Genomic DNA, 14,933 nt, shown 5'->3' on the forward strand with positions numbered 1-14,933 from the left:
TAAGATATCTATTTTAAGTGTCCCAATCTGTAACTACTATTTTTTTTTTCTAAATAAGCCTATTTTCTCCTCTCTCAGAAAACTATTTAACATATTTATCTCTCTCCTAAAAATGTCAGCATTCACTGTGCCCACATGCAAGTGTACCCAATGACCATAGCTAATATTGCATGAAGCCAGTCATTTAAGTATGATTTTATCTTCCCATCACTAAGATTCTGGCCTGCTTGCATCTGTATTTATATTATCATTCTTCTATCCTGTTCAAATATATGGACTTTCCCTTCACTCTAATGCCAACTGTTCTACTCTCCTCTAGTCAATTTATTCACAGGTAAAATGATCCATTATGTTCTTTCTATTCTGCATTATTTTCTATAATTTCCTTAAAAATAAATTTTAATATCCCTCTACTATCCATTTATTGAATTGTCTCTCCTTGCTCAGCTCTTCAGGTGGTCTGGGTCACTTGCCAGGTAGAATAAGCCAGACCCTCATTCCTGAATCCCTGAGTCTTTGGGTGCTTTACCTTGTCATGTTTTGTGTGTAGCAATTGCTTATCCACTATTCTCTAAGCACGGAAGCACCTACTGATGCCAGAGGTCCAGGGAGTGGGCTAAACTAGGTGAATCCAATTCACATTTCTTGCATTTCCATTCTGCAAAATACTGTGACTAATTTCTGCTTCTTCTATAAAATTTCCCCTCTACTGAGCCTTCACTGATGGTTCGGCACATGGATTATTACTCTACATACTTAATTCTATATTTTATTCAATCATTCATTGTTGCTTTATAGGTGAGATTCCTGTCTCTTCCTCTGGATGGCAAGGGATTTTGTCTTTTTAAGCCCTAGATATTATCTTCACTGACCAAATATAAGCACTTGTATATGACTTCCATTTATAAAGTGAATTTTCAAGCAAAAATGCTATTAGTCTCCTATTAAGCCAACTGTCTTTGTCAGCAGCACTTGGATAAACGGTTCCAGCTGCATTGTTCAATTTTTCTGTCATCTGTTAACTTGTGATTTTTTTTGAAATCTGTTTTTGTCCCCAGAGTACTTACATGTCTCACTAGAACTCTCTTCCAGCTGGTGACACCCATACAGTGGTTTATTTAAACATCTAATCACTGCTAGGGAGGTGGCAAAATTTTTACATTTCTAAGAATTTCACCCTAGCGTTTTGCCACAGAGCTTTGTATCCTCATTATTATATACTTGCAGTTAAAAATTAAACCTAGGAGGACCCTTCCACATAGCAAGAGTTCTAGGAGGGAATTCCACTGAGACTATCATGTTAACAACAAGGGCAAGTTTCATATAAACTTTAAACCTTTTTTCTATTTTTCTGAGGATGGTTGTATTTTCTTGCTTTTGATATACATGCAGGAGGCATGTTTGTGATACTATTTATACATGCACTCTGAACTCTGGCAGAGCTGAGCTCAATTCTGGCTCTTCCATTTACTGGCTAACAGGACAGTTGGCCTCTCTGAGCACCATTTTTCTAATCTGAAAAGCTCAAAAGAAACCATAAACAAAACAAAAACACAACCTACAGAGTGGGAGAAAATATTTGCATACAATGCAGACGACAAGAGATTAATCTCCAAAATATACAAACAGCACATACAGCTCGATATAAAAAAAAAGCAAACAACCCAATCAAAAAATGGGCAGAAAACCTAAACAGACATTCCTCCAAAGAAGACATACAGATGGCCAAAAGACACATGAAAAAATGCTCAACATCATTAATTATTAGAGAAATGCAAATCAGAGGTACAATGAGGTATCATCTCATCAATCAGAATGGCCATCATCAACATGTCTACAAATAATAAATGCTGGAGAGGGTGTAGAGAAAAGGGAACTCTCCCACACTGTTGGTGGGAATGTAAATGGGTACAGCCACTATAGAGAACAATATGGAGGTTCCTTAAAACACTAAAATTAGAGCCACCATATGATCCTGCAATCCCACTCCTGGGCATATATCTGGAGAAAACCATATCTTAAAAAGATGCATGCACTCCAATGTTCATTGTAGCATTATTTACAATAGCCAAGACATGGAAGCAACCTAAATGTCCATTGACAGATGAATGGATAAAGAAGATGAATGGAATGTTATTCAGCCATAAAAAGGAATGAAATAATTCCATTTGCAGCAACATGGATGGACCTAGAGATAATCATACTAAGTGAAGTAAGTCAGACATGGAAATACAAATATCATATGATATCACTTGTATATGGAATCTAAAAAAATGATACAAATGAAATTATTTACAAAAGAGAAACAGACTCACAGACATAGAAAACAAACATGGTTACTAAAGGGGAAAGGCTGAGGGAGGGATAAGTTAGGAGTTTGGGAGTGACATATCCATACTACTATATATAAAATAAACAACAAGGATCTACTGTATAGCACAGGGAACTATACTCAATATTTTGAAATAACCTATATGGGAAATTAATCTGAAAAAGAATATATATATATATATATATATATATATATATATATATATATATATATATAATATGTGTGTGTGTGTGTGTTATAAATGAATCACTTTGCTGTACACCTGAAACTAATACAACATGGTAAAGCAACTATACTTCAATAAAAAATGACAATAGTAATATAATCTCACAGGATTGTCACTTGTATTCAGTCAAATAATGCATGTGAAGTGCTCAGTACAGACTTAGAATAAAAACCCAATTAATACTGGCTGTTTTTATTATTGCCATTATCATTTAGAAAATCTACACTAAGAAAATCTCACTATACCTATTAAAATGTCTATACCCAAATATTATTTATCACTATTATTTATAAAATTACATGGTAAATAACAATCCAAGTGAGCAACATTAGAATGAATCATATATATGATGAGACACATTTCAGTATAAAAATGATGCTCATAGGGCTTCCCTGGTGGCACAGTGGTTGAGAGTCCGCCTGACAACGCAGAGGACACGGGTTCGTGCCCCGGTCCGGGAAGATCCCACATGCCATGGAGCGGCTGGGCCCGTGAGCCATGGCTGCTGACCCTGCGCGTCCGGAGCCTGTGCTCCGCAACAGGAGAGGCTACAACAGTGAGAGGCCCGCGTACCGCAAAAAAAAAAAAAAAAAAAAAAAAATGATGCTCATAAATACTTTGAAATAGAATTTAAATGTAGTTTTGCTTCAAAGTTAATTGAAACAGAAAATAAGATTTAATATTAAGTTAGTGACATATAAATAAATTATCCACACATATAAACATGGCTGATACAAGTCATGATGATGTTTAGGGTAAAGACATATGGCCTGAAGGTTTTGTTGGCAGTGCTGGCAGAAGAGAAGCACCAGAGTGTGGCTTACCTGGACATTTTCATATCAGCACGATAGTGTAACATATTGAGAAGAAAGGAGAAAGGTAATGGAGCATAAAGATGGCAGCCTCAGCCTAATTTGGAAACTATGGATTCTACTTCCTTAACTCATTAAGGCATCTAGGGCAAGGCACTTTCCTTCAATGGATCTATTTCCACATCTGTAGCAAAAGATCCCACTAAATTAAGGTAAAGAAATAAAAACGATAGGAACTAACATTTTCTGAGAACCTACTAAGTTCCATGCAAGTTCCATATTTTGCCTTTAATTCTCACAACAACCGGTGCAGTATAGCTATTGTTATTCCTTTTTTATAAGACAAGAGACAGGCTCAGAAAAAAATAGGAATATTTCTAGGTTTGCACAGATAGTATTCTGTAGAGCTGGGATTTGCACATGATTTTATCAGGTCCTAAAAATCAAGCTTCTTCTTTTAGACCATGGGACTTAATGAGACTCTCAGCATGGGGAAGCAGGAAAGAAGAGATTATATTACTCAGCTAAAGGATATAGGTAAAGGGAACCAGCAAGTAAGCCAAGAAGATATTACAGAACAACATGCTTTCTTACATAGCTTTTTTTTTTTTTTTTCCTGTTTTCCCTTTGTGTTTCTCCTTGCTTCATTCTAACTTGCCCCTCAGGCCTGAGTCAACTTCCTCAAGCAAAAGTGTGATCTCACTACCTTGCTCTAAAATGTCTCCACTACTAAGAGGATAGTGTAGGTTCCTCAGACTAGTGTTCAGTATCCTCTTGCTCTGGTCTGACCTCATACCCGTCCCAGCATTATCTCTCATGATACTTATATCAAACATCCACTCTAGTCTGGCTGGTCCTCCAACATTCCCCATTTGAACACTATGACCTATGACTGTATTTTCCCTTTCATAAGGTTTTTAATGTGGCATCTCCCCCATCCACCTCCCTGGGAACACATGCCCTTCTGTAAGCTTGGAAGACTTAGATTCTAACCAAAAAGTTCTTGTGGGTTTCCCTGGAGGCGCAGTGGTTGAGAGTCCGCCTGCCGATGCATGGGACACGGGTTCATGCCCCGGTCCGGGAGGATCCCACACGCTGCAGAGTGGCTGGGCCCGTGAGCCATGGCCGCTGAGCCTGCGCGTCTGGAGCCTGTGCTCTGCAACAGGAGAGGCCACGACAGTGAGAGGCCCGCGTACCACACACACGAAAGAAGTTCTTGTTCTTCTCTGTTGAAAAAGGTACTGAGATCACTTTAAGACTGATGTGGCCATACCTGAGGGAGATAGAGAATCTTCAACTTAAAGTGGCTTGTAGGTTTGAATGACAGAAAAAACTGCTGGTAGCATCACAAAAACACAGCAGGATGGAAAATATGAGGATGAATTTTATGCTGTTGTTGAATACCTCAAATTGCAGTTGTTAGTTACAGCATATTGCTTATAATGGTGATATGTGAAAATATACAATTGCTGTTAATTAATTTCATAAATCTAGTAATATATATATAGGTTTTTTACTCTATAAACTATTTTAGTGCATTTGTGTTTATATAGTTTTATAGCTTATATACATGAATAATGATTTTAACTTTATTTTAGTACTATGAAAACTCTTTTTCTCTAGGGAATATGATGAGTGATTATTTATATTTGAAGAGCTCTTTATATTTTAAAATATTTTTAGGTCTGTATGTTATTTGATTCTTGAAGCAGTGATTAAAATATTTAAGAAACTGAGGGTTAGAGAAGTTAAGTAATTTACCTCGAGATACAGCACATCCAAGAAGACTCCGGATCAAAATACATGATGAACAGTTCCATTCCCTTCTCCATACATCATATTTCATTTCATAAAACAAGTAGATGATTTAAAGTTCAAAGCTTTGGGTATTTTTCAATCTATTTCTAGAAGGTGGAAGGTGGGGAGTGGAGCACCTGTTCTTGCTGATTGAATTTTGAATTTATTTTCTTTATTCCAAATTATATAAGAAGGAGAGAATCCTTCACTGATTGCCTTTCCCCTGGTGAAAGTCCATTCTGTGTTTAGCAGACATCTTTTTTTTTAACTATGCCATTTTATAAAAATTTATTTATTTATATATTTTTTTCATTTATGTATTTTTTGGCTGTGTTAGGTCTTTGTTTCTGCATGCAGGCTTTCTCTAGTTGTGGAGAGTGGGGGCTACTCTTCGTTGCAGTGTGCAGGCTTCTCATTGTGGTGGCTTCTCTTTGTTGTGGAGCATAGGCTCTAAGCTCGCAGGCTTCAGTAGTTGTAGTACACAGGCTCAGTAGTTGTGGCACATGTGCTTAGTTTCTCCACAGCATGTGGCATCTTCCCAGACCAGGGCTCGAACCCATATCCCCTGCACTGGCAGTCAGATTCTTAACCACTGTGCCACCAGGGAAGCCCTGCCGTTTTGTTTTGATATTCTTTTTAGTTATATTTACATTCCTAAAAGCCAAATTCATCAGCAACTGCCAATAAAGTCACCATCATCATCACTCACAGTATTAGTTTCACCAAGTGCAAAATATAAAGGATGGCTTGGCTGAGACATATTGATCGTATTTCTTTGGAAAATCATGAAACTTCCTCTGAGATATACTATTTGTCATAACTGTATTTTTAGCCAAGAATAGTGAATCACTGATAAAATGAAATATGGTAGGACATAATTGGCAAATGGAGAGCATTTTGAAGTCACTCAAAGTAGCTTGAATTTCATTTCTGGTTATGGTTTATTTAACACTAGCTGCTTGTTCAGAATCGTGCATAAAAGATTGATGATATTTTAGAGCAATTCCTAAGTGTAATATTATGTCTTAAAGAATTATGCCACTCTCTTTAAGGGTGCTGAGAAAGATGTCAGGAGGCATCAATAACAGTTCAAGTATTACTAACCATCTGCCTTTCATAAATCAAGTGGACAGAGGGTTTCCCCATACAACCCCTAAAGGAATTACATGATCCTGAAAGACATTTACTAAAGTATTTGTATAAGAATATAGTTTGTTATAGAAAGGTAATGAATTTGGGAGTAATGTCCCAAATTCTAGATGTCCCAAGAAGAAGAATGAAATAAAAATAATACAAAGATCTACTCAGGGGAGAATTTCTATAACCTTGGTGTTGACATCACTGTTTCAGTTAGTGTTTCCTGAAGAATCATTTTTGTTCCTGCTAGGCAAGTCATAAATGTTCTGTCTACTGAGTGTTGTTCTAAATAGTCTTCCTGTGTCCTAAAAACACTTTTTTATGTCTCTCTCAGTACATATATTACCTCCAGGAAAGAATTTAGTCATTGAGAATCTTCAGATCTTAGACACTTGAGAAGAAATTGATGTTTGTAATAAGTGCCTTCTACACACTTTTCTCATTTCTCTCTTGTTTTCCTTCTGTTCTTTATCTTCTCTTCAGGCAGTTGGATATTTTGAAATTAGTATAGGTTTAAAGCCAGAAAATTTGACTGGAGTTTCAGATCTGGTATCTATTAGCTTTGAAGTGATGGACAAGTTACTTAGCATCCTGGTGCTTCAGTTTTTTCATCTATAAAATGGAAATAATAATTTCTAAGAGTAATGTTTAGGAAATGATGCAGAACAGATCCTCATTAAGAGTAACTTATTATTATCAAGTTTTTAATCTTCTAAATGAGAGATTCCTTTTTCAAATTGGAAAGAAATATACACATTTGCATTTACTTAGTTGTTCTGCATCTGATAAGAAAGGTAAAGGGATCTGAAATGCTTTGGTAAAATGGTTTTAATTATCTTTTCAAGGGAGACACTATATTTTAGCATATTGGAGTCAGAGGATTTGGGTTAAAGTCCTGAAGAAGAATGAGTCTATCTGTGAACAAACTATTTGGCACATTTGATCTGCTGTTTCTATCTTTGAAAATTATAATAACTCTCATATATGTAGGTCACTGTGAAATTCCATATAAGGTAGTGTATGCAATTGTGTAGTTCTTAGAAATGGAAAAGGGTTATATTAATGTTAGTTGTTGATATCAATTATCACAATTAGTTGTTGATATCACAAGTATGTTAATATCATATGAGAAACAAATGGATTGTCATCTCTCCCTCTTTTATTTGTTTCTAGAAAAAAAGTGAAGATATCATGCTTTTCTCCCATACACTGAATTCAAAATGGTGCCTCCCAATAATAAGTTGCATTCAAAGCCTCAAATCTACTGCTTAGAGGGAAAATAGTCATCATACAGGAGTCATTGACAGTCTCCATTAGCTGCTCTGATGAATACAGTTAAGACTTTCATGGATCTTTCCTTTGAGTACTGAAGAGTTTACTGGGAAAAATAAGTCTAAACATGTACACACAAACACACACACACAAGTTATAGCTACATGTTAGAGGAGCTCAGAAGAGGAGAAAACACCACTATATGGTAGAAAAAACTTATGAAAGAGGTGACATTTGAACTGTGTGCTAAATATCAACTGGGCTGAGTCTTGTGTGAAATGAAGGAGAGACAAGCATCATTCGTAAGAAAACTATGATGAAAGTGTCAAAGGGAGGTGATTGGGAGGAGAAGGGGAAATATACAGGATAAAGAGAAACTTTGTTTTGATTAGAATCTTGTATACTGATGGGAAATGGAGTAGGCCCCAAAATTGGCAGACCTAAGAAGTTGGACTTTATCCAAAAGATATGGTAGAGCTAACATAAATTTTAAAGCCAGGGTAAATGTTATCAGAACTGTGCTTTAACAAGATGTCCTATTTTAGTCCAAGTTCTAGCATAAATTTTGGAGCTGTTGCTCATGTATGAATGTCTTTTTCTCACCTTAATCAGGCAGCCCAAAGACCCTCCCACTCCTTTTCTTCCCCAGCATTCATCTACACACAAGATTCCTCTCCTTTCCCAGTTCCCACCAACCTTCCCACCCCTGTTCTTCGACTTCTTTCTATCCCATTCACTAAGATGTCATTAGCCATCTCACAACATTTACAGATCTACTCAGTGCTCTGCAATGTCTTTTCGGTTCCTCTAGAGATTCCACTGCTTCCTCACTTGTGTTTGCCTGACTCTGTCCCTGAAGCTCCACTGTAGCCAGTGCCGTAATGTAGATGTACTGGTTTGTTTGCATGCTGGTTTCCCCAAATAAACATGAGCCTCTCGATGAAATGCTCAATTTTTCCCTCCTTTTTTGTAAGTCCACTTTAATTCCCTTTATTACTAACAGACACAGTCTTTTAGTTATGAGGTATAATACTGCTAACACTGAATTCCAGAAAGTGTAATTTGAAATTAGTACTTAGGTGCTCTATCACTTTAAGGTCTAATGCATTCATACTGTGGTATCCTTTAAATAGGCCTATGCTTTGGTTGTTTAATGTTATGTTCATTCATTTATTAAGTACCTATTTATTGAGAGGAAGTCAGATTATGTGAAAAGTAGTCTGAAGTGAATATTAATAGAACTAAATTCTGGCCCTAGTTCTTCCTCCAAGTGGATCTATGACCTTAGACAATCATTTAAAATGTGTAGACCTGAGTTTCCTAGCTATGAACTGAGCCGTTGGTTACATGCTCCCTACTATTCCTTTCAGCTCTAGCTGATTGGTTTCAGCTCAAGCATGCTATAATGTGCATTGTGCAATGCAAATGAAGTGTTCTTGTGACCATTAGAAGAAAGAAAAACTGTTGAAGTTTGGAGGAACCTAATAATTCCACCTTCCTACCCACCAGATTATAGACCAGCTGACGCACAGGATCTGGGTAAACATTAAAACATATGATCCACTTGATTTCTAATAGATAACAATTAGAAGCCTGACCTTGAAGTCAGAATAGGGATTCTTGTCACCTCTTCCGTGAGTTGAGCCCTGGTATAGATGGATATTCAAGAGGATGGTAGGAAGCTTAAACACCACAGCAGTAGATAGGGAAATGTTCTCAGCTTGTGGATAGGTCTCTTTAAAGAAAGACAAAGGGCAGAAACAGACATTATCTTTAACTTTCATCAGTAATCAACAAACATCAGTAACCAACAAATAGCCAGCTTCCACACATGCCAGCAACTCCTTTGATGCTTCAGGGAGTAGCCAGTGATGTGTAGCAAGAAGAGAGGAAAAATCTGTCCCAGCATTTCCTGGAGAGGTGGAAGGATTGAAGGGAATTTTTATTTCTAGACAGAGAAGAACATCTTCCACCAACATCATCACCATCACCAACACACACACACACACACACACAAACACACACACACACACACAGTCTGTTCAACAGAATGCGTGTGATAAGGTTGGTTTTAATAGAAATGATCAGAAGTTTGTTGTTCTTTAGGTCTTAGAATCAAAAGATGCCATTGAGATATAGGAGTTGCAGATATGCATTTGCCATTTGGAACATTTATCTTTCTGGTTTCATATCCACCTTATAAAATATTTATTGTTAAAAATGTTAGCAGGTTCAAAATATATTCATTAGTTCAGTATTGAAATATACATTTTCTGGTAGAAATGTTTACTGAACTTGATTCAAAGGCAGAAAAATAAGGTATTACCATAATAAGTCCTTCAATGCTCCTTCCCTGTCTCTAAACAAATAAATAAATGAAAAGAACAGGGGTATAGCCTCTCTTTACTCCTTTGGACACCACCTTTATGCATTTTTTCATATGCTGCTCCTCTGACCTATAATGTTTTTCCTTAACTTGCCTGCCTATAAGTCCTCAAAGCTAAAGTAGCCTTCTCAACCTCCTTACTTATTAAGAAGCCCCAAATTTCTCACAGGCTCAACTAGGATGTCTTCCTTCACCTCTAAAAGTATAAAGTAGTCTCTTTCTCTCTCTCTCTTTCCCTCTTCCTCTCCCTATCCCTCTCCATTGTTGTGTCTCCTGTAATTCTCTGTTTAAGGACTTATCATGTTGCATTCTAATTTTGGTTCATTTGTCTCTCAAGTCACTAGTCTGTGCTTTGCTTAAGATAAGAGATATATACATAAAAGATTTCCAATAAATCTTTGTCCAATGAGCAAATAATTGATGATTCTTTGTCCAATGAATAAATAATAGATGTTTTAAATATTTCCAGGAAAACATGTATCTGGAGAAAAACATGGCTTGAAAGGATACCTGCACCCCAGTGTTCATTACAGCACTGTTTACAATAGCCAAGACATGGCAGCAACCTAAATATCTATCAACAGAGGAATGGATAAAGAAGATGTGGTACATATATACAATGGAATATTACTCAGCCATTAAAAAGAATGAAATAATGCCATTTGCAGCAACATGAATGGACCTAGATATAGTCATACTGAGTGAATTATGTCAGACAGAGAAAGAGAAATATCATATATCACTTATATGTGGAATCTAAAAAGAAGTGATACAAATGAACTTATTTACAAAACAGAAACAGACTCACAGATTTAGAGAATGAAGTTATGGTTACCAGTGTGGGGGGGGAAAGATAGTTAGGGACTTTGGGATTGACATGTACACACTGCTATATTTTAAATGGGTAACCAACAAGTACCTACTGTATAGCACAGGGAACTCTGTTCAATGTTATGTGGCAGCCTGGGTGGGAGGAGAGTTTGGAGGAGAGTGGATACCTGTGTATGTATGGCTAGGTTTCTTTGCTGTGCACCTGACACTATTAAAACATTGTTAATCGACTATACTCCAATATAAAATAAAAAGTTAAAAAAAAAGATTGCTGCCAAATTTGGGGAGGCTTCTATTACATTTATTTCATCATAAATTCCAGGGCATTTCAAGGTGTCTTGTGTAATGACTAGTCTTTAAAAATCTTTAAATTGACTACATTCATTAACTAGCTTGTCATCAGTGTCTGCATCATGGTGGCATATTATGAATTATGTTATCTTTACAATGTCAATATTTCATGAAAAACAGCCAGAAATTAAAATTTTTTTCCCAATGTGTTCTCATGAAAAAAAAAAAAAAAGAAGAAGGTTTAAAAATGCAATTAACTACTTTGGTTTTATGGAAAATTTTCTAAACCCAAATGTATTAAGGTTGGAATTCTTGAGAAGAAAAAAACTGAGAAAGGGAATTGAATTCAAGTGGTTTATTTGTCTTATGATGCCAGAAATCATGGGAGGAGTGGAAAGTAAGATAGGAAAGGGAAGAAAGTCAATAAAAGTAGTGCTAATTAACTGCTTACCATTTTGTGTCACTGGGTCTCAATCCTGCTAGACACCTCTGGAAAACTGCAAACAGCAAACTTCAGGACTCTCTCAACCAACAAGCAAGACTGCTGATTTTTGTTTTTAAACATCCTTATTGGAGTATAATCACTTTATAACCATGTGTTAGTTTCTGCTGTATAACAAAGTGAATCAGCAATACATATACATATACATATATCCCCATATCCCCTCCCTCTTACATCTCCCTCCCACCTTCCCTATCCCACCCCTCTAGGTGGTCACAGAGCACTGAGCTTTTCTCCATGTGCAATGCAGCTGCTTCCCACTAGCTACCTATTTTACAACTGGTAGTGTATATATGTCCATGCCACTCTCTCACTTCATCCCAGCTTACCCTTCTCCCTTCCCATGTCCTCAAGTCCATTCTCTATATCTGCATCTTTATTCCTATCCTGCTCTTAGGTTCTTCAGAACCTTTTTCTTTTTTTGATTCCATATATATGTGTTGTTGCTGATGTTTTTAAGAACACAACTTCTGTTAATAATTAGTTGAATGCTGCTTCTACATTGCTAATTCATTGGTACTTTCAGTCTGTTCCTGTGGGAGCTCAGTCTATTCCAGTGGCCAGATCAAGCCCTTGGGAAAAATTCCCAGGTACTCGTAATAGGAAGTCACCAAGTCAGTAAGACACAGGAACATTGAGTGCAAAAGGAATGAGTATAATATCTGGACAATATCTTCAGGGATGGCCAACGCATATTCAGAAAATATACCAATTCTTGTAAGGACAAGTTGCTGATCCTGTTCAGATGATAAAGCTCTTATGTAATTTGTCTCTAAGTGGCTGATTTGTCTTCTTATTACATATTACCATAGCAAGGGCTCGGTTTCTAACTTTAATGGTAGATTTGACATCAGCATGATAATCGTAATAGACTTGATAATGGAAGCCGATAATGTTGCACCCATGAATAACTGCCATTCCTACCATCATGGATGCTCACTATGGGCATATTGTGCAGATGCTGGGATGAAAAATAAAAGAGCCGGGCCACCCTCAACTGGATGAGTTTATCCTGTTCATCTAGTTGTTCAGGGTTTCTGCTGAGATGGATACTCTTTCTGGTGGACATTGACCTGAGACAAAAAGATCTACACCTATTGGACCCATAGATCTAGTCCCAAACATCTTCCTGATGATTTTCTTATTTCATTATCCTCAATGTCCAGTTTTTCCAGGCTGTCATTTACCACTGCTCAGGCATCTCTGTGTGCATTCTTACCTGTGACCATTTTCCCACCAAATTGGTGAACATTTGCACTGCTAAAGACCTGCCCACTAGGGAGGAATATCCACCATCACTATATTTCATGGATATCCATGGTTGGGACTGTACTGCAAAAATTGTCATAACAACATATGGTGTAGACCCATTTATGAACCAATTTCAGGTTATTCTTCTAAATGTCAGCTGGTCCCAGGGAACACCCAATAGGGTCACATATATGGGCTGAGGAGAGGATTGGTCATGAGAGTCCAGTTGACGTAAGGATATAGGCCACCCATTTGTACAAATTATTTGTACTCTCCTGCTCTGCTCATGCCCAATTACCACAGTACCACTTCCATAATATGATAAATTAATGCTGTGATCTCCTGAAAGTAATTAGCTCATAATGGACTCACTGTATGAAGTAAAGGATACTTTATATGAGCTGACATATGTGCATACCCATTGCATACTTACTATGCATGTCTCATGGTCTATTACAGATTTTCTACTAAAGTCCAGTGGCAGGTCAAAATTTGCTGTTCAAAAATGAATAGTGCTCTGGTATAAAAAATAAACAGCATGCCTTCAGAAGCTTGACAGAGCTGTCAACATGCTGTAGATCACCAGGGATAACACATAAATACCTTCACCTTCTTGAATGCACCCATTTGAACCAATTCCTGAGCTTACTGCAGAAGGCTCTATTGTTCTACTACACTTAAAACTGGCATCTTAAAGAGTCATCTAAGAAATGATTCAGAGCTATATTGCTAAAATGGTACATGGTATCTTCAAAACTCAAATTGACCATCCAAGCACTGTCTCAGTTTCCTGGTAGTAGGAAATACAAGGTGAAATATCCTGATGTCTCAGTATTACCCAAGCTCTCAGACCTCTAAAAAACTTCACAGATGTTAACCAAAACTTTTTTGGGGTTAATATTCCTCTGATACATAAGTGCCTTTCCAGGATTTCCAGAGTGCTTGCCATTTCATGGTCTCCAGGTCAAATTAACATGATGCTATCAGTGTAGTGAAGAGGTATAAAAACTATGACCTCCAAGCCAAATTCAGCCTGTCACCTGCTTTCATTTATAAAGTTTTATTGGAACTTTATCACATTAATTTACATAATGTCTATGACTGCTCAGTGGCAGAGTTTAGTAGTTGTGACAAAGACTATATAGTCTTCAAATCCTAAAATATTTCTTACTTGCCTTTTTACAGTAAAAGTTTCCTGAACTCTGGTGTAGTAGAATATTGTCATACATGCAATGTGTCCAGATGGTCAAGGTCCCATCGACATACATTGAGACAGAGAGCAGGAGATTAACATAACCCTGAGACAAAACTGTAAATGTATGCTGCTGTCTTTCTAAGTGAATGCTAACAACATCTGATCCCCCTTCCTGATAGGTGTTGAAAAATACAGTTTTCCCAGATCAACATCTATAAAACCAAGGGCGAGTAAGGAATGGTGATTTCTTCTAGAAAAGATACAACTCCAACACATAAACTATTATTAGGGCTGTCACTTTGTTATATTTATGAAATATTATCATCCTCTGTCAAAATCCACCTTTTTTAACTCATACATACCAGTGAATTAAGCAGGGGTGTAATGAAGCACACCACTGCTATGTCCTTTAAGATTTTGAAGGTGGTATCAGCTGTACTACTTTATCTAGGATGCACTACTACTTTTGATTTCCTATAAATGAGGGATGCAGACAGTTTTACAAGCTTCTACTTGGCCCTTTATAGCATAACAACTCTTCATCCACAGGTTAGGGAACACAACGATGGTTCTGCCAGCTGCTAAATATATCCATGTGGATTATGCTCTATGAGGATGGGGAAATGACCCAGTCATTATGTAGTCAGAAACTGAGATGGGACATATTTGGGTCAAGAGTCTAATTATTATGTACCTTTTGTACATCCACACTCTGAAAAGGGGCTATCCTCATTCATATTTTACCAGTAGTAATTCAGATTCTGTATCCAATGGCCCTATGAACATTCAGATATTTTTTTTCTCAATAAAAACTTACTTTTATAGGCTGCTGTATGCTGTTTTGGGAAGAAATAGCTATTGTATATTATTATTGTAGCATTAAAGGGCCCTTTCTTAAATA

The sequence above is a fragment of the Phocoena phocoena genome, chromosome 5, assembly GCF_963924675.1.
Source record: "Phocoena phocoena chromosome 5, mPhoPho1.1, whole genome shotgun sequence".
Lineage (NCBI taxonomy): Eukaryota > Metazoa > Chordata > Mammalia > Artiodactyla > Phocoenidae > Phocoena > Phocoena phocoena.